The sequence below is a fragment of the Gopherus evgoodei genome, unplaced genomic scaffold (genome assembly GCF_007399415.2).
Source record: "Gopherus evgoodei ecotype Sinaloan lineage unplaced genomic scaffold, rGopEvg1_v1.p scaffold_97_arrow_ctg1, whole genome shotgun sequence".
Classification (NCBI taxonomy): Eukaryota; Metazoa; Chordata; order Testudines; family Testudinidae; genus Gopherus; species Gopherus evgoodei.
Window position 1 is genome coordinate 136785 of NW_022060118.1, and position 26762 is coordinate 163546.

General features: G+C 49.1%; 3 non-coding genes across 3 annotated transcripts; 2 read left to right on the forward strand and 1 right to left on the reverse strand.

Moving 5' to 3' along the window:
* Positions 1 to 3311: 3311 nt before the first annotated feature.
* Positions 3312 to 3384, forward strand: TRNAF-GAA. Its single transcript has one exon. It is a non-coding gene; the product is annotated as a tRNA-Phe (tRNA).
* A 5131-nt stretch (positions 3385 to 8515) lies between these two features.
* Positions 8516 to 8588, reverse strand: TRNAK-UUU. Its single transcript has one exon. It is a non-coding gene; the product is annotated as a tRNA-Lys (tRNA).
* Positions 8589 to 11658: 3070 nt separating this feature from the next.
* Positions 11659 to 11740, forward strand: TRNAS-AGA. The gene has a single exon. It is a non-coding gene; the product is annotated as a tRNA-Ser (tRNA).
* Positions 11741 to 26762: the final 15022 nt, after the last annotated feature.

Sequence of the window (26762 nt, forward strand, 5' to 3'; positions counted from 1 at the left end):
TATTTACATGAACTCACCTACTCTGCCAAGGTATCCAGGGGACAGAGCTGGGCTGTCTGTGCTCTAGGTGCCCAGAGGAGGGAAAGTGTGTGGGGCTCCAGCCTGGGACTCTTCCTCCCTCCTGCCAAGCCCTGACTATTAATCCCAGCCCTGCCACTCCTTTCTTCAAGCGCCATGTGGGCTAGAGGAAAACTGTGGTAGGAAGCAAAAGGGCCAAGCTTGTGAACATCAGGTGCAGCAGCAAGAATCCCAACTATCAGGATAGCAAGTTCTAGAGCCCTAACCCCTTGTGGCCACCCCAGCCAAAGACATGGCTATTGGAGGTGGGAGTCACCCAGCAGGAGGGGAAAGATTCATTCTTACACAGCGGGAGACAGGGAAGTTGAGCACTGTGAGCTCTGGGGCTTTACCACAAGGTCCCACTGAGATTGAACTCAGATTACAGGATTCACAGTCCTGAGTGCTGCCCATTACACCATGGGACCAGCTTAGGCTGCCTTCTCTGCACATCGGTGACCCTCATGGGGCTGCTTGTGTAAGGGGTTTCTTGGCCCTTTACTAAAACTTAGTGTGGGTGGGAGGATGGCGGGGGGTTGGCTGGCTAGTTCCCAGCACCAATAGAAGGGGGAAGGATCAATGGGAAATCAGGACCCTGAGACTGACAGTCCCCAGGGACAATGGGGATTGGCCAAAGCTCCAAGTTAGCTGCACTGATAGGCCAGGCAGTGTAATGAGAGAGTCACCAGGCCAGGGGGTCCCATCCTCCATGTGAGCTGGAACTACCTGGGCCAAAGTGGGGCAGAGCTATGGAGAGAGCAGGAGCCTGAGAAGAGCCGGGGAGCAGAGCTACGCAGGTGTAGTGCCAGAAACTGCTACATGTAGGAATTTGCAACCTGTAGCAGTTACTGATACCTGAGGTTGTTCTTATTTGCTGACTTGTCCTAATTGGCTAAAACTTGACAGTGGTTTCTCTAGCAAAGGCCAGTTCCTGGGCCCTTGGTCCAGACATCCTCCTTCATAGCAGGCTAGGGTGACCAGATGTCAAAGATGAAATATTGGGATGTGGGGGGCAGAGCAAAAAAAAAAGCCAGAGTTCCCCTCCTGCTGCCAAGTGACAGTGGCGCAGCCCCATCTCCAACCAATTCTCGGCTCCAATCCCCTGCTGCATCCCCAGTTCCCCCATCCCCTCGCTCCTGGGCCCAGCCTGGGCTCCGAGCTCTGCAGCCGAGCCATGCTCCAGGCCCCTTCTGCAGCTCCCGGGCAAGGGGTGAACCAGGCAGCCGGGCCCGGCCCCTCCCAGCAGGAGCATGTCTGTCCCACGTGTGTCTCCAGCCCCCGCCCACATGGGTCCTGCTTGCTCTGCCCTGCCCCCAGCCCCAGTGCGCTGCCCTACAGGCTGCAAGGCTGGACCAGCCTCCGTGCTGCGCTTCCGACCATGGTCATGGCCCATGTGCAAACCTGGGAGGGAGGAAGAATGCTGCATGCTAGGGGAAGAGGTGGGGCCAGGTCGAGGATTTGGGGAGGGATTCAATGGGGCAGTGAAGGGGTGGGGTTGGGGGCAGGGCCAGGGCCGGGATATGGGGAGGGATCCAATGGGGGAAGGAGGGGGCGGAGTCGGGGTGAGTGGAGGCAAGTGTCCCTCCGGACTCTGCCTGTTTGCTGGAGCAGAGGGCAAAATTATTTGTTTGTCCAGTGTCCTGACCAAACATCGGTCGGGATGCGGGACAAACAAGTAAATATCTGGACAGTCCTGATAAAATCGGGACATCAGGTCACCCTACATCAGGCTTCAAGTTGAGAATCATGTCCCATTCCCGCTCTGTGGGAGGGGACACTTTTAAATGCGCTCTCTGTGCGACTGCACATGGCTAAGCAAAGAGAACAAACCCCAATCCCCCCTGTGCTTTGGGAGCCAGGTTTGCTGTGGTAATTCTGTAGTTCAGATGACTTCAAGCCTGGGCATTGGGATTCTTTATCAGTTTCTCTGGCAGTCAGGCAGTTTTGTGCTCACAGATGTGATGGCTGAGTAGTTAAGGCGTTAGAGTTGAAATCCAATAGGGTTCCCCTGCGCAGGTTCCAATCTTGCTCACAGCAAGGCCTGTGTTTTAGCCAGTCTTTAACCCGGGCAATACCTCTGTACAACCCCCTGAGACACTCTCAATTCTCTCCCCACCCCAAGTAAATCCTGTTCTGCTCCTTTCATAGAGATCCCTGGGGCACCACCTCACACTGTGTCCCTTAGGGGTCAGGCAAACTCTCAGCACCTGAAGCCTCTGCCACTCACCTGGTGCCCCATAGATCAGCCAGAGCCCTGGTTCTGCTCCTCTCTCTGGAATGCGAAAGGAGCCAAGGCAGCGACTCCATGGGAGCTATGGGGCTGCAGAACCAACAGAGAAAAAATAGGTGCTCAGCGCCCACTGGCAGCCAGCTTCCCTCTCGCCCTCTACAGGCCTTGCTGACAAGCTCCTCCTCTTCCCCTTCAGCACCTCCCACTTGCCAGTGATCAGCTGTTCAGTGGGGTGCAGGAGGTGCTGGGTGGGGAGGAGGAGGAACAGGGACAGGAAGAGGTGGGGGTGGGAGAGAAATGGGGAAGGAAGGTGCAAGATGGGACGGGGTGGGGTGGGATGGGAGCAGGACCTGAGGATGAAAGGGGGGAATTTGTCTTAGACCCCAGACCCCTCTAGGGCTGGCCCTGAAGGGAAGCGCTGACTATCACAGTGACAATACAACTGACCAGCATTGCGGGGGAGACTGAGGGAGATCCACACTCATCAGGTCTCTTCTCTCCCGCACGGTGAGCCAGACACTGCTCTCTCCTGGCTCTCACTCTAGCAGCTGGACGTCAAGGAGCCATTTCCCCACAGGAAGTGCATTGAGTGCCCCTGTGGTGCTGGGGGAGCTGGCGCTGCTGCTGCCTGTGAGGCTGGAAGGGGGGTTGATGTCTGCACAGACTCTCAGCTGCCAGGTCGGAGAGGGCACTTGGGACCTTACCAGACTGGCTCAGTGAAGACGGGGGGTTGACAGACCAATACTGATGATCTCCAGAGCATGGAGCAGCATCCGCCCATGCAGCCAGGCAATGAGCATTTCCCACAGCCTGGAGCTGAGGGGGAGGCAGCAGCTGCTGTTCCAGCTCCTGGGGAACAGGTCCTGGCAGCCAACAGACACTTCTTACTCACCACAGCTAAGGGCGCCGGGTTCCTCCAGTGGGGGTGTGAAGCAGCCATTCATTTTCTGTCCTTTCTGTGTGCAACTGCTGACAAAAACATCCCAGACAGAGAAGCAACAGGCCAAAATGCTGTCCTGCAGCTGTCAAAGTAGCTCAGCTGGGAGAGTGTTAGACTGAAGATCTGAAGGTCCCTGCTTCAATCCTGGGCTTTGGCAGGCCTTGTTTGTGCAGGGATGGCTTGTTTTCTGGGAGCATAGCAAAGTCTGCACCCAAGGTGAGTTCCTGACCTTGGACTCTGCAGTAAGAAAACATAGAAGGGGGCTTCTGCCCCTAGTTGGCCCACCTGACCTTTAATGATGATGAGAGCTGTCTTTCCCAATATGGTAGGAAGAAAGTGAGGCAGAGCAGCCCTCAGGAATGGTGCCAGAGGGCTGCTAAGCAGGGATTGGGGATGAAAACTCCTCTGTGCAGCTGAGCAATGGCAGTACCAGGGAAGGGGCATCTGTAAAAGTGACCCAAAACACCTCTCCTCCTCTGGGCACCTAGAGGGAAGGCTTAAAAGCCACAGAGCAACTGAGGTCAGGGCTAGAGGAGGGCAGGACCATGCCTATGTGTGGCCTTCAGAGAGGCACAAAAACATGCAGCCAGGCTGCTCCCTGCCATGCAAAACACCTACTGAAGGTCACCAGCATGTGGGGCAGCTGCTGATGCTCTGTGGCCAACATCACAAGAAGGTAGGAAAGCAGGGCCAGCCCCCATGGTGGGGCCTCTGACTGGTCCCACTCAAGGTGCTCACTTTTGCAGTGGGGCAGGAGATTTTACCCCAAGAGGCTTTTCCTGAGCTGGCAAGAAGCAGAGAAACACCCAGGCTCTGAAGACGCTTTGTAGCAAGTACCCTCCAGCACAGGGACAGGTGCACACGCTAGCCCGGACAGCCGCCCACTTTCTTTGGCAAGTCAGGAATGGCAAAGGCTAGACTGGAAGCACTTGGGGCTCATGCCCCCGCCTTTGTGACACCCAACCCCCAACTCCTTCCCGGGGCTCTAGCTGAAGCCAGAGCATTGGCCTGAGCCGCCAAGAAGAGGTTCCAGCCCTAAAGGGAGCAGGAATTTCAGCACAAAGGTAAAACTGCAGAAACACAACCACCAAGGGACTTGAATCCTCAATCTTTTAATCCACACTAAAACACCTTATCCATTAGGCCACATGAGGGGTTCCTGGGACTTTTTTTTGCCTCTCTTTTGCCTACCTGCTCGCTCTTGTGGTGAATGGTGAAGATGGTCTTAGCAAGCCCAGGTAGCTCAGTTGATAGAACCTCAGGCTTTTAATCTGAAGGTTTAGAGTTCAAGCCCTTGCCTGTGTCCTCAGTTTTTAAGTAGCCTTGTGCGCCAGAAGCCAAATGATTCCTGGTGCTGTCCACCAGCCACATGCGGATTCCCAGAAGCCATGGCTGTTTCCTGGAAAGGTTCCTTTCCTCAGGAATCAGGAGAGAGGCCACATCCACAGGAGCAGGCCTAGAACATGCAGTCTCTGGCTGGCAGGAAGTGGGGCCAGGTGCTGAGAAACCTCAGAGGGGGAGCAGCAGAGATGAGGGGAAGAGAGACTGAGAAGCAAGGAGTACAGAGGGCAAGTGTACAGGGGGTTCTGGTCTGGCTATTGTGGGGAACTTCCCTGGTTTATACATGACCCTGGTACAACTGGCCAGAGAAAGGATCTGAGTCCCCACCCCCTTACCAGAGGCCTGCCTGACTCCAAGGATGCTCTTTCTACTCTTATGTGTGGCAGAGTCCTCGTACCCCCAACAAAGCTGGGCCCAAGAATCCTGCTGAAAAACCAGTACTAGTCTGGTTGGGGAATTTGGTTTGAATGTATTATTAGTATTCTCTTCTGATTTCTGAATCAGTTCAGCTCAGTCTTTGTCCTCCAGGTGTGTTTCCAGCTGTTGAGTTATGGGGGAGAGAGGCCAAGTCATGGTGTCTCTACCCTTCTTTCATCATTTCTTCCAGCTTTTTAGGAAGCTCCTTTGCTAGGATGTGAATCAAGCAGTGTCCATCCTCACAAGGCAGACTTGTACAAACCATATGATCGTTATATCGGAGTGGTGAATATGGGGCTTCCAGGGTGCTGCTTTGAGCACAGCATGCCACACCTGGGCTTCCATTGCGATGGAGACGTACCCTTAGAGTCCATCTCTCCTGGGATAAAGATGGCAGCAGGGCTGGCCTGGGTCATCTGACTTGGGCTCATGGACGTAAAGCTGAGGGGCTAAAAACTGTGGTGCAGATATTTGTGTTCACGCTGAAGCCTGGGTTCAGAAACCCTCACCCCTCGTGGGGCCTCAGAAGTTGGGCTCAAGCCCATATGTCTGCACTGTAATTTTATAGAGGTTGGGAGGGAGTTTAGCAGGTGGAAATAGTAAAACCACATTGAGGGGACTGGACCACTGAGCTATCAGCTCTTAACACCCAAACTTTCAGTAACTCTATTATCAGCACCTGTGCCTGTAATTAAAACCATAGGTCCATCTAGTTCTGAATCTTGTCTTCTGACAGTAGCCAATGCCAGGTGCCCCAAAAGCCACTCCCCAACGCACCACTGGGAATTGAATCCAGGATCGCCTGTTTACAAAACAGGTACTTTAACCACCTAAGCCATGGTACCTGCTGTTACTTAAAGCATTGTGTCTGCCCACACCTGACTGTCTGCCAATCCCCACTGGGCCCTGACAAATGTTGCTCGTGTTTGGTTTCTGTAAAACAGAGGCGCAGGTGACGTTTTGCTCCCAAGGTGTGTGTGTGATTCTTTGGACAGGTCTACACTACAAAATTAGGTTGGTGTAATTACATTACTTAGGCTGGCAATGCAGTTCTATCAACCTAATCCCAGTGTAGACAGTGGCTCAGCTGCTAGAACTTTCTGGAACTATGAAATGGGAGGGGCCCAGCCTCTGTAGCAGGAATGCAGGGCAGGAGAGTTCACGGCAGGCATTATGGGATACTGGTGGAGGCCAGTTATGGTGATATAATGAACAGCAGCATTTACACTGACGATTTGTCACTTTAAGTTTGCTGCAAAGCTTTAGGCCTCTCGTCAAGGTGGTTTTATTTTGTCACCAAAACAGGGCAGCTATGTCGGCAGATGTGGTATTGCAGTGTGTGCCCCAGCCACAAGCTGCTGACCAAAGGAGCGTTGTGTGGTTTTCACACACCTGAGCAATATAATGATGCTGAAATAACTTTGTAATGCAGACCTGGCCAAAGAATCACACACACACACAACTTGCAAGGAAAAACTCACCTGCTTCTCTGCTTTGCAGAATCCAAACACAAGCAAAGCTTTTCAGGCCCTAGTGCGGATGGGAGGGAGTCAGCTGTGGGCAGACACTGTGTTTAAGATACAGGTGGGCACCATGGCTTAGCTGGTTAAAGCACCTGCCTTGTAAACAGGAGATCCTGGGTTCAACTGCCAAGGGTGCCTTGTTGATTAACTCTTGGGGCACCTGGTATTGGCTGCTATCAATGGACAAAACACAGAGCTAGATGGGCCTATGGTCCAGCCCAGTATGGCAGTTTTAATTATACTCACAGGCACTAATAACAGAATTACTGAAAGTTTGGGAGTTAAGAGCTGTTCCAGCCTCTCACAAATGACCCCCCTCCCTTTGGGACAGGGGCAGGTCTGGGCTCTCACACCAATTGCTCATTGTGGCTGCCAGAATCTGTGAGCAGCTCATTTAGCTTGCATCAAGGGTTGAGCCCTGCTTCATGCACCTTGTGTGAGAATGAAAATCCTAAACCACCCTTTGAAATAACAAATGCAGCAGGACGTGTTATTGTCCCTGCCCCAAAGCAGACAGACCAATGGAGAAATGCCATTGAGTCCAGGGTATTACTCCACTGCCATTTTACCTTTTTTGCTTGCTAAACTCCCTCCCAACCTTGAGGGCTCCCAGAGCCCAATATTGAGCTTGAGCTGAGATGTCTACAGTGCAAATTTACCACCCCACGGCCAAAGCCTCAGGAGCCCAGCCTCCGAGACCCCACGGGGGGTGAGGGTTTCCAAGCCTGGGCTCCAGTTTCATTCCCAGGAGCCCAAATCAGATCAACCAGGCCAGCGGGATTTTATCATAGTATAGATGCCCTCTTAGGATATGTCTACATTGCAATGTAAGCCCAAGGTTAGCAGAAGTCATGTCAGCAGCCCCAACACATACACATAAACCACGAGGAAAAGACCCACCCCCAAATAAGCTGGGCAGTGTCCTTTTCCCTACGGTTTGTAAATCCAGCAACCAAAAGTCCTTAAACGTGAGCCCCCCCGGCACTCCACTCACAGCTGTTGTCCTTAGTCAGTGCAAGCCCAGAGTTGGCTCTGTAGAGTTCACCTGTCATCCTGAGTGGAAAAGGAGGAAAATAAGAAGGCACCATACTCACTGTGTTGTCTAGGAACTCACTCATCCCTCCACTGCCACCCTGTCCTAAAGTTGGTTTAACACCTAAATTTTAGTATTGGGACCCCAGCCCACTTGGCCTTGGAACTCTTGTCCCCTGCCTAGCAAGTGCTATTGAATTGAAGGTGAGTCCCTCAGTCGGGGTCTGCCAAACACAGTTGTGCTGCCCTTGATTCACACAACAAAGATAACAACCCTTTATTTCTCCTGTCCCAATAACAAGGAGACTGGGAATCCAACAAAAGCCAAAAGTGATCATTTTGTCAAGCAACACAACATATTTCCAACGCATTGTAAAATACACATGTGGACTCATACATGAAACCTTGCAAGAAAATCTTCCTGAGGGAGTCTGAGGCACCTGCTGCTGGAGGGAAGGAGGGAGCTGTGGTTTGGGATTGAGGGGCACTGGGAATAGGAGGGGGCTGTGGGTTGGGATTGAGGAGCAGTGTAAAAAGGAGGGGGCTGTGGGTTGGGATTGAGGAGAAGGGTGAAGAGGAGTAGGCTCTGGTTGGGACTGAGGAGCAGTGTGCACAGGAGGGGCACTGGATTGGGACTGAGGGGCACTGAGAGTAGAGGGGACATGGGTTTAGGCTGAAGAGCATCATCATTTGGGGATCCAGCAGGATAGAGGAAGGCAGCAGGTGATTCTAATTCCTTAGGGATATTCTGTTGTGTTTTCTGTGTATGTGTGTGCATGCAGGGGAGGAACATGCTGTACGCCCAGAGGCCTTTATTCCTCCAGGCTGCAAGGCCAGAGAGGATGTCAGGAAGTTGCCCCTTCAAACCCCCACACACAAAAGCCCTTCTTAGGAAAGGCACAGTCTTGAAGAGAAAAAGTAACACTAAAGGGGAACTCTGAAGAACAATTTTTAAGGATATAGTGAGTAGTTTATTACCTGACCAGGGCCTTGAACCCTAGACCATCAGATTAAAAGTCTGACACTTTACCAGCTGAGTTAGCCAGGCTCATAGCAAAAGAAGTACCAGTTATGCAGAGGAGAAACTAGTCAAGAAAAAGGGAAATGGATACAATATGGGAATCCTGCTACTCTCTCTCTCTTCCCAGCCCTGGCCTGGCCTGGTATTAGTGCAGATTAAAAAGACAGGGAAATATCAGCATCTACTGGCCTTTCATAGCTGTACAAGACTCAGGCACAGTAAAGAGGTGCCCATCTGCAAGTGTCGAATGGTTGGATTGGCTAATGCATCCTGTAGACGTGCAGGGCACACTGGGATATAGAGCCAAGTGTCCATCACATCATTATTTCAGAGGGATAATGATAATGATGGGAAGCTTCACAATTGACTCAGTAGTTGCATACAAAGGTGCATGTTTGGCAGTTACATTGGGAATTTCTGGCTCCTTCTCAGGCTCAGGTTGGGCACCCCAGTCTAGATGTAGAAGTTACAACATTGAAACTTGAAAGAGGGACCAATTTCCCCATCATTTCCCACCTTTATATCCAAACATGATGACTTTCTGAATGAAACCTCCTCGCTCAGCCAGTAGATCTTGGGGTGGGTGTAGGAGTCACTGGGTAAAATTCTCTGGACTCTGTTGTGAATCAGGTCAGAGCAGAGGTACCTAGTGATCTAGTCTGGCTGTAAAATCTATATATCAAACCCAAATATGGTGTGAAATTAATCCTCAGGAATGGCTGTTCCCCACCCAGACCCAGCAAAGGGCTTTCCAAGGAAGGGGGCTTTTGAGGAAGGAAAGAAGAAAGATGTCCTTCTCTCCCTGGAGGAACTGGGCTCTGCACTTTGGACAGAAAGGAGGGGAAGGAAATGGCCACATGATGGCAGCGGAACCTAAGAAATGAAACACAACAGGCTTCTGTGCACATTGATTCTGCACAGTGAACGAACCTGACTCCTGTATCATGAAAAGCCAAAAAGCCATTTCTTTGTGTGACAGGGAGAAAAGAGTTCCAATCATTCCTGCCCATTTACTTTTGAATTATTTTACATTATAAAGAAAATTGTAACAAAATTAGTCTGAACTTGAGCTGCCTGTTATTAAAAGCCTGTTCCCCAATTCAGTTCCAACTGCCCTGCAAGAAACACCCCCAGGTCCCTGCTCACCCCAGGAAGAGGAAAAAGAGAACCCCTCACTGGGCACTGCCCTTGGCTCCAGGCTGCTGTCCCAGGGTGTGGGTGGGGACTGATTGTTTGCTGCTGAGGAGGGAGCCAGCAGAGGCCTCTGGTGCTCTGCTCCTAGCCTCTGCCCAGCCCAGGTTGTCCTCTGCCTCAGCTGCTGCTCCCAGCCTGCTCTAGAGTCAAACAAGCAGGGCTCCCAGGGGAACAGAGGCTGGGACAGGGCAGCAGCTTGGGTTGGGCTGGGAAGATGCTGGGAGTTCTCGTTCTATGAGAACTGGCCTGGCTCCCTTCTCAACAGCAAACAAACCAATTCCACATCTCCTCCCTAGAAACATCAGCCTGAAGCCAAGGGCAGCAGGGGACGATTCCCTCTAGTTCCCACCGAGGCAGGAGAGAACCCAGGGCCTTTCTAGCAGAGCTTATGGAACTGATGTGGGGAAACCAGCCTTTAATAACAGGCAGCTCAAGTTGAAGCTAAGTGTTTTTAACGATTTCTACAGCATTAAATAATCCTTCAATCGTAGTGTCACCATTCATAAAATTGCTTCAGTCTTATAGGCTCCTAAGTGCACAACTAAACATCTCTTCAAATCCAAGGAAGTGGAGATCAGTCAATCTTCAGAGTCATCCCACATAAAAGAACCATGTTGTGGTACATACTGGCCCCATCATGTGGCCATCGGTTTTCCCTCCTCTCTGTTAAAAGTTTTAGTATTTTGCACAGAAACTTTCTTCCCTCAGGAGAGACCAGGGAACCAGGGCTGCCAGCCAGACAAACACCTTTAAGAGGAAGCGTAATCTGTCAAAAAATGATCTCCGTCCTTCAGTTCAGTGACACCCTGAAATGTTACTTATCCCAGCAGAGCCGGAGGATTGAAAGCAGCTACATCAAGCCCCTGTGTAGCTAGCAGGAATGAACACAAACACTTCCTTGTATCTGAAGAGATGTTTAGTTTTACCCTTGGTAAACTACAAGACTAAAGGGAAAGGCGGTGGTGGTGTCAGATATAAAGAGTGAAACCTGAAACAATCATCATAGTTATGCTCATAGCAACTGTAAATATTTCTAAATTCATCTTATTATCATCAGTGTGTTATTTTCTCTGTCATCTAGACATTGACTAGACCTTGACCAAGAAATTTGGGTCTTGACAAAATAATCAGCTACCCCTCATTAAGGTAATGGACTTGACACCCACTCAGGTGCCTTCACGCAGGTTCAAGTACTAACAACAGTGGCACCTTACAGCCATAGCTTTTAATCAGGGCAATACATTGATACACATTCCTGTTAAATCATTTCTCAGCCAGAGTCCATCGCCTACATTCCTTAAGGCACTGGGCCACCATGTGGACGTTTCATTTCCCTCCTCAATTTCACACAGAGGCACAATTTCCTTTGCACAGATCCAATAACAGTAAAACCTCCCTGTGTCTCTTGTCTGAGCCAGGGCACTCGATTCCAGTGAACCCTTCTCTACTGCAATGGCAATGGTCAAACAGAGGGGACGTGGTCACCTGCATCCCTGCCAGGGAGATATTGGCTCGGCTCTTTCTTTCTGCTGCTGTTGTTAGTCCATGAAACATCAGGGATGGAATGCAAGGCTGAGCTCACACACCAACCCCTGAAACATTTCAGTGCCCCAGAGAAATCCTGCCCCCAGCTATTGGAATGATATGGTAGAGATTCGAATAGGAAGGAGACTGTCTGAATTGTCAGTATGAGGAATGAACAACAATCTATAGGAATGTCGTTAGCCACAAACACACTAATCATGCTCCAGCTGGAAGGGAAATGGGCAGGAATTCTTGCTGTTCACCATGGACACAATTACACTAATGCACAGCCGTGAGTGTGCTGGGGGAGCTGGTCTGAGCCATTTGAAGTGACAATTCTGTGAGAACAGAATCATGTAGTGCAGCAGCTGTTCATCAAGTAGTTGTGGCCGAGTGGTTAAGGCGATGGACTAGAAATGCATTGGGGTCTCCCCATGCAGGTTTGAATCCTGCCAACTATGGAGGGGTTAGTGTATTGTCATTGCTGCTGTCTTAGTGCCTGAGCATCCATGGAGCCAGATCTGGTCTCCCTCTGAGGCTGGCTGTGCTTAAAATACTGCTGTAGCCCTGTGGAGTAGACAGCTGCTACAGTGAGGGGAGGGGTTTTCCATCCCTGTAATAGCAGCATTGACAAAACAATCTTTCCTTTCGCTTAGCACTATCTAACCATGGCTTAGGTCAGCTTAATTATACTGGTTCTGGGGGGTTTCACACCCTGAAAGACGTACTTGTTAGAGGGTTTGTCCCATCACCCTCCCATTCCCTGGTCCTTCTCACGTGACCAGAGAGCAGCAATGCACGAAGCTCAGAGGTGCAAACAATTCAATGTTTATTGGGGTAAACTTCCAGCAAGCAATGATTCCAGTTTCCTTCCTCAGTATCCCCCTTCCCAGCTCTGACACCACAGAGGCTTGCCTGTGTCCCTGTTCCCCTTCCCTGTTCCTATTCCCCCCTTAGCAAAACATAATTCTAATTCCCCTACCTCAATTCCCATTCGCATTCCCCCCCTTACTTCCTGATTGACTGCAGACTATATAGTAAAACTGGAGTTCTGCTTAGCTCTATCTTAACCAATCATCTTACCGACCAATCCTAACATATTGTAACATGATTATCTAACCAATTATACCCCACCACCTTAACTGGTTTACACAAAACAAATTAATTATACAGCAGACAGAAACAGTTACAGAACCAGACAGAGATTATACAGACAAGCAATAGGAAAGTGGGGACTACAGTGACAGAACAACAAAGAAATGAGGATTTCATACCCCAGCTGTTGGTAAGTGAGTTGTTCCCAGACAGGATGCTATCATAGTAGAGGTTGTGGGTGCTGGTTGCTTAACTGTCTGGCCCCCAGGGCAGGATTTTGAGGTTCACCATTACTCTCTCAGAATGCCAGCACCCATCTTTTGTTCACATAAAAAGCGAACAGCGAGATTCCAACACCGCAGAACTCATGGAGCTCCAGGAAACGTGTAACTTTAGGTCTGGGTGAGCGTGTCTAAAAATCAGCTGTGTTGTAGAAGGTCTCTAGGAGTTGAAAGAGATGTGCCATCGTGACCTCCCTAAAGAGTTTAACTATTAATTAAAACTAGGGTTGATAAGTCATGTTTTTTGTAGTATCAGGATGGTGGACTGGTCTAAAGTGCTAGTTATGTTTCTTTTTTTCCAATCCATTGGGTGTTCTGGTCTCTGCATGGAGACGTGGTTTCAAATCCCACTCCTGACATGACCATTTAATTCTATCTGCAGAAAAAGTCCTCACTTTAATCTCCTTTGCAACAATAGAACACCATTTGCTTAGCTTTTCTCTTCCAGTAGTTGTGAGAGAAGTTCCAAACCAGGGGGAAACAGGGCCTGTTCTGTCGACCCATCAGTTTTTGTCTTCCTTCATTCTAAGCCATTTCCTCAGATATATCCATATTTCCCACACTTTTAGGAAACTTTAGAGTCATCATTTAATTGCCACAAAACTGTACTTATGAAGTAAAGTGAAACACAATATTTTTTGGATATTCTTGCAGAAGAGTTTTGTTTTCTGACCTGGAATTGAACAGGGGCTACCTGAGGGGGACAATGCTACTCCCTTTTCTTGACTCATCCAAAAACCATGAGTTTGTGGTGCCCTTTTTGTTTCCTTGTTCTTCAAACACCTGTCAGGGATGGCCAAGGGAGACTTGGTCCTGACTCTCAGGGTCCCTCCCTGCCCTACCTTTCTATATGAGTCTGTTGTGTGGGTTTGTGCTGTGTCATTCCACGCTGAGCTGTTTTGCACAGTGTCACTTTGCACTCTGATGCATTGTTTCGTGTTGTATGGTTTTTGCACTGGCTTGTGTTGCACTGGTTTGAGCTGAGCTCTTTTGCAGTGCGTCATTTTGCCCCATGGGGCGTTCATTTTCATGGTGCTGAATTGTCGGGCTTTGCACTCCTACGTGTTGTCACTTTGTGCTGTGGAATGTCATTTCACGCTGAATTGTTAGATGTTAGATTGGGGTGTTTCCACTTTTGTTGTTGTTTATATTGTATTGCGATGGCATCGAATTAGAGAGCTGTACGGCTGCAAGGGCCCTGGAGAGGTCATGAAATCCAGCCCTCTCTGCTGAAGCAGAGCCAAGCAGAGACGATGCATTGGGGGCCATGTGGGATCAAGTGCCCACAGCAGTCGGCCCAGGCAGGGAGCAGAAGGAGGGAACCAGAGCCAGAGCAGGTTGTCTATGGGACCAAGTATATGCAGAGTATCCTTGACAGAGGTTTGTTCAACCTGTTCTTAAAAGCCTCCTAGGACAGAGACTCCACAGACACCGTTGGGAGCCTATTCCAGAGCTTAACTACCCTCAGAGTTAGAAAGCTGTTCCCAATATCTAACGTGAATCTCCCTGGCTGCAGATTAAGTCCATTACTTCTTGTCCTACCATCAGTGGACATGGAGACCAAATTTCCCCTCTGCAATCATCCGTTAACTGGTTATTATCCCCTCTTCTTGCCTGGGGTACAATGGAAGAGGAGAAAATACTCTCTTAACATAGGATGCAAATGTCAGTTTGTTCTCTCTTCATGTTTTAGTGAAGCTCAGAGAGAAGAAGAAACATGACCTGCCAAAGAGCACAGAGAGTTTGTTTCAGCTGGATCTGTGACTATTAGCAGAAGAGTGACACCTAAGGGCTGTCACTACCACCCACCATGGTGGGATTAAGAGCATCATGGTCTACCAACAGAGCTAGCTAGATTTAAAGTCAGTCAACTGCCCAGTCGCCGTGTAGAAGGTGCCCTATAAGAACATAAGAACGGGCATACCGGGTCAGACCAAAGGTCCATCTAGCCCAGTATCTGACTACCGACAGTGGCCAATGCCAGGTGCCCCAGAGGGAGTGAAGCTAACAGGCAGTGATCTAGTGATCTCTCTCCTGCCATCCATCTCCATCCTCTGATGAACAGAGGCTAGGGACACCATTTTTTACCCTTCCTGGCTAATAGCCATTTATGGACCTAGCTACCATGAATTTATCCAGTTCCCTTTTAAACATTGTTATAGTCCCAGCCTTCACAACCTCCTCAGGTAAGGAGTTCCACAAGTTGACTGTGCGCTGTGTGAAGAAGAACTTCCTTTTATTTGTTTTAAACCTGCTACCTATTAATTTCATTTGGTGACCCCTAGTTCTTGTATTATGGGAATAAGTAAATAACTTTTCCTTATCCACATTCTCAACATCACTCATGACTTTATATACCTCTATCATATCCCCCCTTAGTCTCCTCTTTTCCAAGCTGAAGAGGCCTAGCCTCTTTAATCTCTCCTCATATGGGACCCTCTCCAAACCCCTCATCATTTTAGTTGCCCTTTTCTGAACCTTTTCTAGTGCTAGAATCTCTTTTTTGAGGTGAGGAGACCACATCTGTACACAGTATTCGAGATGTGGGCGTACCATGGATTTATATAAGGGCAATAATATATTGTCAGTCTTATTTTCTATCCCCTTTTCAATGATTCCTAACATCCTGTTTGCTTTTTTGATCACCTCTGCGCACTGCGTGGACATCTTCAGAGAACTATTCACAATGACGCCAAGATCTTTTTCTTGACTCGTTGTAGCTAAATTAGCCCCCATCATATTGTATGTATAGTTGGGGTTATTTTTTCCAATGTGCATTACTTTACATTTATCCACATTAAATTTCATTTGCCATTTTGTTGCCCAATCACTTAGTTTTGTGAGATCTTTTTGAAGTTCTTCACAATCTGCTTTGGTCTTAACTATCTTGAGTAGGTTAGTATCATTTGCAAACTTTGCCACCTCACTGTTTACCCCTTTCTCCAGATCATTTATGAATAAATTGAATAGGATTGGTCCTAGGACTGACCCTTAGGGAACACCACTAGTTACCCCTCTCCATTCTGAGAATTTACCATTAATTCCTACCCTTTGTTCCCTATCTTTTAACCAGTTCTCAATCCCTCAATCCCTGAGGGTGTTTATTTGTGAGCTGAGGTTCTCTGTCTGACATTTGACTTCTTTCCTGGTTTGTTATGTCCTCAGCGAGCAAACCAGAGCTGTCACAAGGCTGGTTAGATGCTGCTTTCTAGACCAGAAAGCTGGGGTTGATTTAGCATGCTGCCGCCATCAGCTGGTCAGAGAAACTATGGGGGAGGGTGGAATTTAGGATTCTCCCACCAAGGGGAAGTGCTGTTGGACTCATCTAGTGGGGGAGAATCTGAGTCTGAGTTCCCCACATGACACACACACATTTTCACAGGGAATCAGGTTCCCTGGAGAAAAACCCATAAGAAGCCCAGACCCAGGAGTGTCAGAGAAGGGAATCACTGTTTGCCTTAAGAGGTGGGTGAGGGAAACCTACAGGTCCTTAGATCCCTCCAGCGCCTGATAGAATCATTTGTTGGGAAAGTCTGGGGAAGCCAAGGAGGACAAAGAGAGGGAAAAAGGCCTTGCAGCTGTTGTGCAATCACCATGCTGTCAGTAGAAGGGTCCAGGGGGCTCAGCACTCAGAACTCACAAGATGGCAAAGCTCAGAGCCCCGTTCCACGGAGTCAGAATGTGATCAGCTCACAGCGAGGGGGAGCAACACCCCTTCCTTTGTCTCTATGCCAGAGCTCCTATCAGCTCAGTGTCCTTCCTGCAAGAGTCGGCTGCTGAGAGGGTTGCGATGGGGTAAATGAAGGCAGAGGAGGATTGTTCCTCCTGGGTTTATTTTTGTGTGGCTCTGTGATCCTGCTGGAGGAAGCATGATTCGAGTTTGTTTCAGTGGCTTGTGTTGGGCTGACGTTCTGACCCTGAGTACAGGGGTTCCTGCACTCTCTGGCTACGTCTAGACTACCCACCGTATCGGCGGGTTAAAATCGATTGCTCGGGGATCGATATATCGCGTCTCATCTAGCCACGATATATCGATCCCCGAGCGCGCTTATATCGATTCCAGAACTCCACCAACCCCAACGGAGTTGCGGAATCGACAGGGGGAGCCGCGGACATCGATCCCGCGCGGTGAGGACGGGTGAGTAATCCGGTCTTAGATATTCGACTTCAGCTACGTTATTCACGTAGCTGAAGTTGCATATCTAAGATTGATTTCCCCCCATAGTGTAGACCAGCCCTCTGTTCTTAACCCCTCAGGGAGTGGACAATGGAGCAGTGTCAGGAAGTGGATAGAAAGTAGCCTAAGAAAGTGTAGTATAAGAGAGAAGAAAAACAACATCATCAGCTCTATGGTGGTTTAGTGGTTAGGATTTGATACTTTTACTGCCATGGCCTGGGTTCAATTCCCAGTCAGGGAAAAGTGATTTTAAACCAAAAAAGCTTCAGTTATTCTTCACTTGCAATGTAAACAAATCTGTGGTATTTTCCTGATTCCCCCATCTTCCCAGTGTCTCCATGGCAGGGCTGGCTCCAGGCACTAGCACAGCAAGCAGGTGCCTAGGATGGCCAATGGAATGGGGAGGCTTCTGCGGCAGTTGGGCCCTCTCAGACCCTCTGGGAGGGAAAGACTTGCAGCCAAAAGTGGCAGAGGTAGAGCTGCTGCTGATTGCAGCTTTTTTATATATTTTTTTCCACTTGGGGTGGCAAAAACACTGGAACTGGCCCTGCTCCATGGAAGACAATTTGTTAAATCCTAGATGAGTGGAGTTAAATCAGTTCTCAGCCTGAGTCCTTAGGTCTTAATCCTGAGGATATTGTCCCACCATGGGGCCATTTCCCTCCTCTCTTTCATACAAACGCTCAATTTTCCTTGCACAGCCACAGGAACAGCAAGATCTTTCTCTGTCCCTTGTGCAAAGCAGGGGGCCAAATTCCATGGAAACAATGGATGAGTTGGGGCCCTGGGCACATCCAGCCCTGGCAGTGAGATGTTCCCTCCCCTTTCTTTATGCTCCTGTTGTTATTTCATGGATTGTCTGGGATGGGGGAAAAGCTGAGTTCACTCCAGGTGGAGGGTAAAAAGGACCCTGAAAATCTCAGGACCCAACCCCTGCTACCAGGATCACCGAGGTGCTGGGGATTTGAGTAGGAAAGGGACTGTGTGAATTGTCAAGGTGAGGAATGAATAACAATCTACAACTAGATCCACCTCATTAACCACTGACACAGGCTAATCCTGCTGCAGATAGAAGGGAAACTGGGAGTGATTCTTTGCTGTTCAGCCATGGAAACAGTGACCCAATTGCACTGCAGTGAATGTCCTGGGGAAAGCTGGACTTCACAGGCAGGTGGAAACACCTAGAATTCCCCACCCCACTTCTGCCGCCAGGGTGAGGTGTTGAGCTGCTCACAGCATCCCCCACCATGACCTTGCAGCAGGGGATTGCAGCACCCCCCCGCACCCAATGCAGGGGAGAGGGCTGAGTGTATCTCTGCACCCTGAGTCCAGGGCACAAACTCTCTCTGCCCCACACATAGAATCTGGCCCCGCTGAAAAGTGACCCCTAGGAACAAGTAACCTACAGGAGAGCAGGCCTGGCCCTCAGAGAGGGGAATGGGCTTCTTAGGAAGCTTATAGGTCACTGGCTGCAGTGAGAACAGGAGGGCTCTGAGTGTAACCTATTGCAAGTACAGCTTATGTGGGGATGTAGCTCAGTGGTAGAGCACAGGCTTTGCATATATGAGGTCCTGGGTTGCATCTCCATGCTCATCTTTTCACCCTGCTCTTTGCTCATGCCCAGAGGGGATGTGACCCACCAGTCTCCCTGTACCAGTTTCAGTCCTGCTCAGTGAGGGGCAAGTGCCAATTGCATGGAAGGTCTGGGGGGGGGGTCTGCTCCTGAGTCACCTTGGTACATTTAAGATTCCCTCTCACTGTGCTGCTTGGGACAAGGGTAGATGAGAAGGGCGAATCCTCCGGCACTGGAGGGAAAGGTCCCATCTGCTCAGACTGAGAGGCAAGGAAACAGAGGGGCAGTCAGTGCTCAGAGAGGAGAGAGGTCAGTGATGTACTCCCAACAGGGGACACTGTCATTTTGAGTATCACAGGGGTAGCTGCGTTAACCAGGATTTGGAAAAAGTGAGATTCCTGTGGCACGTTAGAGACTAACAGATGTACAGGAGCATAAGCTTTGAGGGGTGAATCCCCACTTCATCAGATGAATGGAGTGGGAATTCTGTAACTGGCTAGCCAACTACAAAAGCAATTTCTCCTTCCTTGGCTTTCACACCTCAACTGCTAGAAGAGGGCCTCATCCTTCCTGATTGAACTAACCTCCTTATCTCTAGACTGGTCCTTACCTGCATATTTATACCTGTCCCTGTAAATTTCCACCACATGCATCCGATGAAGTGGGTATTCACCCACGAAAGCTTATGTTCCAATACATCTGTTAGTCTATAAGGTGCCACAGGACTTTATGTCTTTTTGAGGTGAGTGCAGCTTGCTTGAGAGGTGCTGACGATGGATGGAAAAAAGGCTGGAGTCAATGACAGATGAGACCACAGAAGAGGAAGGGGAATGGCAGCCCCACAGAAGTTCCTGGGTGCTCTGATGCCCCAGTTATTGCACCCTGGTGTGTCGTAGAGAGAGAAAAGACACTGAAGGACCCAGCCCCGCTAACAGTGATCCCATGGACAAGAACCTGGTTGGGAGTGGGGTGAAGGTTCCCTCTGGGCAAAGTGGAGCTGAAATCCCTCAGTGTCCTGGAATTTAAGCAATGGAAGCTTCAAACCATACATGGGTCTGGGCTGAGGTGCATCAGCAGAAGGTTGGGCTGGACAGGGGCGGCAGGTTTGTATAATTTTTGGTGGTGCCCAGAATGGGACCAAGTCCTGCCCCCCCTCCCCATACCTGCCTAAGGGTCTGGGAGGGAGTTTGGGTGTGGGAGGGAGAGGGGCTGGAGTCTGGGAAAGAGTTTGGGTGCAGGTCTGGGCTCAGTCAGGGGGTTGCGGTGCAGGAGGGTGTGCAAGGAGCAGGGTCCTGGAAGGAGTTTGGGTGCAGGTGTGGGGCCTGGGTTGGGGCAGGGGGTTGGGGGTACAGGAGAGGATGAAGGGTGCAGCATTTACCTCGGGCATCTCTCGAAAGCAACCCGCACCCCCCTCTGGCAGCAGCCCCTAAGCGGGAGGGCTGGGGGCATCTCTGAGCACTGCTGCCCACAGACTTCAGCCCTGCAGCTCCCATTGCCACAGTTGGCTCTTGGGGCGGGGACAGCATGTGGAGACCCCACACACACAGTTGTTCTTCCCACAGCTGGCAGATGGGGGGCAGCAGGGGATCTCCCCTGTTTGGAGGAATCTCTCTGGGCCCCACTGTTAGGTCTCCATCCTTTCTCCCCGTAACCACGCACACCCCTCCCCTCCCCGTTCTCAATGTTTTAGAGTGACCCCTCCTTCCGTTTGTAGGATACAGACTCTCTGTGACAGAGACTGACTGGGGCTCCTCTCTGCATGGCCCCAGTGGGGAAGGAAAGAGACTGGGGGGGCGGAGAAGATGGGCAGAAGGAGTCAAATGGGGCTAAACCAGAATAGAGGAGATTTTCTTCCTGTTAAAACGTACTGGAGTCTCATCACTGAAAAGCCGCATCTTGAATTAGGTTTGAACCAGCTGCTTTTCAATTACCAGGCAAAGGTGTGAACCACAGAGACTGGGAACTGCCTGCTTCCCAAATCCATCTAAACAGCATCTGCAGTGGTGCAATTGGTTAGTGCAGAAGGGCAAGCTGCTGGGATTATAAATTCAGGCCTTATCTGGAGCCCTGGATTCTGTTCCCCATGTACCTTCGCCAACGTGTTCCTCTTACCTGTGTAGTTTGCTTTGTCTAATTCCCATGGAAAGTGCCCTGCTAGGAAAAGGAGAGTAAGTTCCAAAATGTGGCAGTAGGTGCACAGCTTGGAAACATCCCCCCTGTGCTGCCATTAGTTCCAGGAGATTGTTCACTGGCAGGGCAAATTGATTTCTCTGCTGCTGAGAAAGCTGCCAGGACAGGTCTGTGGGCACCAGAGCTCCCTGCTTCTTCCAGCACACCCCTGGCTCCTTCCCTGCCCCAGTCACCGATGTAGGAGGGTCCTATATGCACGGAGCCTAAAGCTTTACCAAGTCTTCTTAGTGCAGTTGACAGTGTGTCAGTCTCATAATCTGAAGGTCATAAATTCAAGCTTCAGAAGTAGCAATGGTGTTTGCTCCCTGCTTCAGATTTCCCAAAGGAAATCAGAGAAAAGAAACTAGAGGAGAGTGATTTCTAGACAGCCTCCCACCCATCTAACACACGCACACAGAGACTTTTCTATGGCATTATCTTTTCCTTCTCTGTGCCATTTGTATTCTCCATAGAGCAAAATAAAACAAAAACATGTAAGTCCAAGCCTAATACAGTATGAAACCCAATACAGATCAAGTCTCACCCTCAGAGATCTTCCAATACTCTTCTTTTGCAGACTAGACTTATTTCTTGTCTGGGCCCAATCTTTTCACCAGGTATAGTCCTTGTTCCAGCTCAAGGTAGCTAGAGGACGTCTCATGACTGCACCCACCTTTCTTCTGTTCCATCCCCTTATACAGCTTTGCTACGAGGCAGGAAACTTTTGTCTCTCTCCTGGGGAAAAGGCCCAGGTTTAAGATGGATTCCTGTACCAGGTGACATGGTCACATGTCCTGTGAGACCCCAATCCTTCATTCTTCCTGGCCTGACTCACAGATGGTGCAGGACAGAGCCATCTCCAGTCAATTGTCCTGGTTAATGGGAGCCCTCAAGAGTCCAAACCACTATTAATGGCACACACTTTGCCTCATTACAATAGGACCTCAGAGTTATATTTCATATTTCTAGTTTCAGATACAGGAATTATCGGTTCATACAAATAGGATGAACACACACAGTAGGTTATAAGCTTTGTAATGATACCTTACAAGAGACCTTTTGCATGAAGCATATTTCAGTTACTTTATATTCACACTCATTAGCATATTTTCATAAAATCCTATGGAGTGCAATGTCACAGCAGGGAAAGGGTTTTACTGCAGCACCTGGGAGCAGTTGAGTTTCATGTTCAGGCTGTGGTATGAGTTGCTCCAGGTTTCTCGTAAGCACACAGGGACCTTAGTGGGTGCTCTCAATACAGGAATGGCCCAGACACGCTGTAGTGATGGCAATTGCATTTTCCTTTTTAATTTTTGTATTTCCAATGACATTTCTGTATAACTGTGTTTTCTCCTGGATTTGATATTTAACTAAGAAAGAATAAGGCCTCAGGGCGCCAGATGGAGGAGCAGGCTGGGGCTAGGACTGCTAAGAAAGCAAGAGTAGCAAGTTTTCTGTATTGTTTCCTGCCCTCATTTTCATGACTAATTTCTCTTCTGCATGAAATTTGGCATTTGTACATGTGAGCCTGGCTAGTTCAGTTGGTAGAGCATCAGGCTTTTAATATGAGAGTCTGCGGTTCAAGTCACTGGTAAATGAAAAAGCCAGTTATCCCTGTAATATTCTCCAAGATCTTCAGAAGGTATCTCTTGAGGACTCTCCTTGACTTCAGCTTTGCCTTTCCTAGGAAGGGCCATGTATTGCCTAGGACTGAAGGGGCAACTTCCTCACATGCCCACTGGCCTCTCAGTCTGTATTAAGAAAGGTCTCCGGGAGCTGCAGCAAACTGCTGCATGACAACTTGGTGAGCATAATGCAGGGTTGCCCACACAGGGTCATCCTTACCAGAACTCAGCAGAGGTCTGGGGGTTCCCTATTGGTCCCATGGTGTAAGGGCCAGCACTCAGGACTTTGAATCCTGCAATCTGAGTTGAAGTCTCAGTGGGATCTGAGAGCAATTCCTGTGGCACCTAACCCTACTGGGTCTTCCAAGGCTCTGTCTTGCTTTCTCAAAGGCCATGAAAGTCTGTCTTTTGCCTGCTAGCTGTTGTGACTTGAGCACAAGAGGGGATGTTTGATCCAGAAGCCTGGCTGTGCCTGGAGTCCTGTAGGTAGGGATGCGAGCTGCATTTCCTCTGAGTCCTGAAGCTGGGCTGCAGCCTGGCCTAGGAGGCAGCCCTATTGGTTGACCTACTGGCCCAAAGTCACTTGGGTGGTGTTGGTGTTCCCCAGGAATGCTGAAGGGCCTAAGGGAGGGAGGCTCAATACTCCTCCCTATCAGTCAGGGCAGAAGAGGAGGGCTGTAAGAGTGGGCAGGCTGATGAGCTGGGCCTTCTAGCGTTCGGTTGGCGACAAGGTGGGGTACGTGAACTGGGAGAAGCGGTTGCTGGCCTGTGAGGAAAGGCTCAGCCAGTGGCATACGTGGACCTTGTCATTAGCCTACAAAGTTGTGATGCTCAAGACCTATCTTTTGGCTGTGAGGAATTTCCTCAGCCATGTGTTTCCCCCTGCTCCATGAGTGCTGCTGAGACCGAACACCATGGCCTTCCACTTCCTGTGGGGCAATAGGACGTCCCTACCTAGTCAGGAGACATGTGGCTTTTCTGCCGTATTAGAAGGGGGGTTGCGTTTGGTGGGCTTTGAAGCCTTGTACGGCTCTCTCAGTGGTGGCTGAGCTGGAAGGCAGGTCAGGCCCAAGGGAAATGGTGGGGCAACCACAAAGAACGCAACTGACTCTTCCGATTGTATTATTGTATTATTTTTACCCCACTGGGTGCAGCACCGGGTATGGGATGGCCGACGATGAGGGAAGGGGGAGGGCCCCCCTCTAGTGTTCTACTCTCACCTTACACCCTACACGATTTTCAGTGGGTGGCTAGGTGGAAGGTTCTTGCAGGATGGCTTCATCCGCAACAGTGGCTGCCCTCACAGAAGCGGCGGTCACAGCAGCTAGGCCCCATCCCCTCCTTTGCCTCAATCTGAACAGAGGTCAATGTACCACTGGGTGAGACAGGCCAATTTTAGGGAGCTTCCTCTGAAGGTGAGCAACTGTCCCCAGAACTTACTGACAGGCACTTTAAAGTATTTGCAAATGTGCATGGCCGGCATGTGCAGAGCAAAGGCTGCCCAGGGGCACTGTGTCAGGCTCTGGCACTGCTTGAGACAATGGACCATCTTCAGCCACTAGGATCTAAGGCAGGAATGGGGTGAGGAAGCAAGTCAAGCTGAGCAAGGCAGCCAAAATTCATTTTGCCTTCGTGGGTGCTCACAATGATGCCATTTTTGTGTGCCAGGGCTGACAAAAACATCCCAGACAGAGAAGCAGCAGGCCAAAAAAGCAGCAGGGATATCCTGTCTGCTATCCAAGATCCATAAACCTGGAAATCCTGGATGCCCCATCATTTCAGGCAATGGCACCCTGACAGCAGGATAGTCTGGCTTTGTAGACTCCCTCCTCAGGCCCTATGGTACCAGCACTCCCAGCTGTCTTTGAGATGCCACTGACTTCCTGAGGAAACTACAATCCATTGGTGATCTTCCAGAAAACACCATCCTGGCCAGTATGGAGGTAGAAGCCCTCTACACCAACATTCCACACAAAGATGGACTACAAGCTGTCAGGAACAGTATCCCCAATAATGTCACGGCAAACCTGGTGGCTGAACTTTGTGACTTTGTCCTCACCCACAACTATTTCACATTTGGGGACAATGTATACCTTCAAGTCAGCGGCACTGCTATGGGTACTCGCATTGCCACATAGCTTGCCAACATTTTTATGGCTGACTTAGAACAACGCTTCCTCAGCTTTCATCCCCTAATGCCCCCACTCTACTTGCCCTACACTGATGACATCTTCATCTTCTGGACTCATGGAAAAGAAAACCCTTGAGGAATTCCACCATGATTTCAACAATTTCCATCCCACCTACAATGTCAGCCTGGACCAGTCCACACAAGAGATCCACTTCCTGGACACTACTGTGCTAATAAGCAATTGTCACATAAACACCACCCTATACTGGAAACATACTGACCGCTATACTTACCTACGTGCCTCCAGCTTTCACCCAGACCACATCACACAATCCATTGTCTACAGCCAAGCTCTAAGATACAACCACATTTGCTCCAACCCCTCAGACAGAGACAAACACCTACAAGATCTCTATCAAGCATTCTTACAAGTACACTACCCACCTGCTGAAGTGAAGAAACAGATTGACAGAGCCAGAAGAGTACCCAGAAGTCACCTACTACAGGACAGGTCCAACGAAGAAAGTAATACACCCCACTAGCCGTCACCTTCAGCCCCCCAACTAAAACCTCTCCAGTGCATCATCAAGGATCTACAACCTATCCTGAAGGATGATCCCTCACTGTCACAGATCTTGGGAGACAGGCCAGTCCTTGCTTACACACAGCCCCCCAACCTGAAGCAAATACTTACCAGCAACCCAACAACATAAACACTAACCCAGGAACCTATCCTTGCAAGAAAGCCTGTTGCCAACTCTGTCCACATATCTATTCAGGAGACACCATCACAGGACCTAATCACATCAGCCACACTATCAGAGGCTCATTCACCTGCATATCTACCAATGTGATATATGCCATCATGTGCCAGCAATGCCTCTCTGCCATGTACATTGGCCAAACCAGACAGTCTCTACATAAAAGCATAAAAGGACACAAATCAGACATCAAGAATTATAACATTCAAAAACCAGTCAGAGAACACTTCAATCTTCCTGGTCACTTGATTACAGACCTAAAAGTCGCAATATTACAACAAAAAACCTTCAACAACAGACTCCCACGAGACACTGCTGAATAGGAATTAATTTGCAAAGTGGACACCATTAAATTAGGCTTGAATAAAGCCTGGGAGTGGATGGATTATTACACAAAGTAAAACTATTTCCCCATGTTTATTTGTCCCCCTACTGTTACTCACACCTTCCTGTCAACTGTTGGAAATAGGCCATCCCGATTATCACTACAAAAGGTTTTTTCTCCTGCTGATAATAGCTCACCTTACCTGCGCACTCTTGTAGCAGTGTGTATGGCAACACCCATTTTTTCATGTTCTCTCTGTATGTGTGTGTGTGTATCTATATATCTTCCTGCTGTATTTTCCCCTGCATGCATCCGATAAAGTGGGTTTTAGCCCATGAAATCTTATGCTCAAATAAATTTGTTAGTCTCTAAGGTGCCACAATTACTCTTTATTCTTTTTGCAGATAAATTAATGGAGGTTAAGTCCATGAATGGCTATTAGCCAGTGTCATGGAAAATGACCACCACCGTGTTGAGTTGATCAGACAGCATGAGGCTCCTTTATTGATTAATCAGAGAATACATGCATATGCACGGAGAGACGACAAGTCCCCTAGCATGGGGTAAGTCGCTCTACCTTACAGCAGTGATACCTGTGCTTATAAAGCCTAAAACCGCAAATTATCATATGAGCTTATACATCTGTCATTACCTTATTTGGCTAATACAATGACATCTTTTAAACATCTGCTAAAAACAATTGCTATTAATATACCATAACTGTTGGCTTTGAACCTGAATACCCTCCTTAGCCAATGAAGTGTTAATTGAATGGGAAGGGGTATATTGAAGTAGAGTGCAGGTGATATTTGCAGTGAGGGGGAGATTCTGAACACAAAGAAATCCTACAGTGGCTAAGCATACCCTTTCAACTGTAACATTAGTTCCGGTGGCACGGGTGGCTACAAAACATTCTGGACCCTTTTCAGTAAGTGGCCAACAAGTGCCTGGGACTAACACGAGGTCTATATCATGGTCAGTGTCCCACGTGTCTGTGTAAATCTCAGCTTGGTCAGGTTCTCTTGTCTAAGTAACATAAGAGGTTATATTACGGTAACTAAGATACACCATACCAAACGCATTCCATTTAACATACCGTTGGTATACATAGCCATGCAATGAGAAGATTAACTTGGATACGCAATAGGAAAACAAATCACCAGAGGAAGAGGGTCTGGGCCATTGTATAATGGTCGAGGTCTTGGGCAAATATGGGTCTGATTGGGGCTCGGAACGGGCATGATTTTCTGAGATATTGAGGGATGGAGTTACTACAGGAGGCTTAACTAAAGGGGAGGCCGTGCGGGGAGCAAGGGAAGGATGGGATTCGTCTAGTAGTTCTGGAA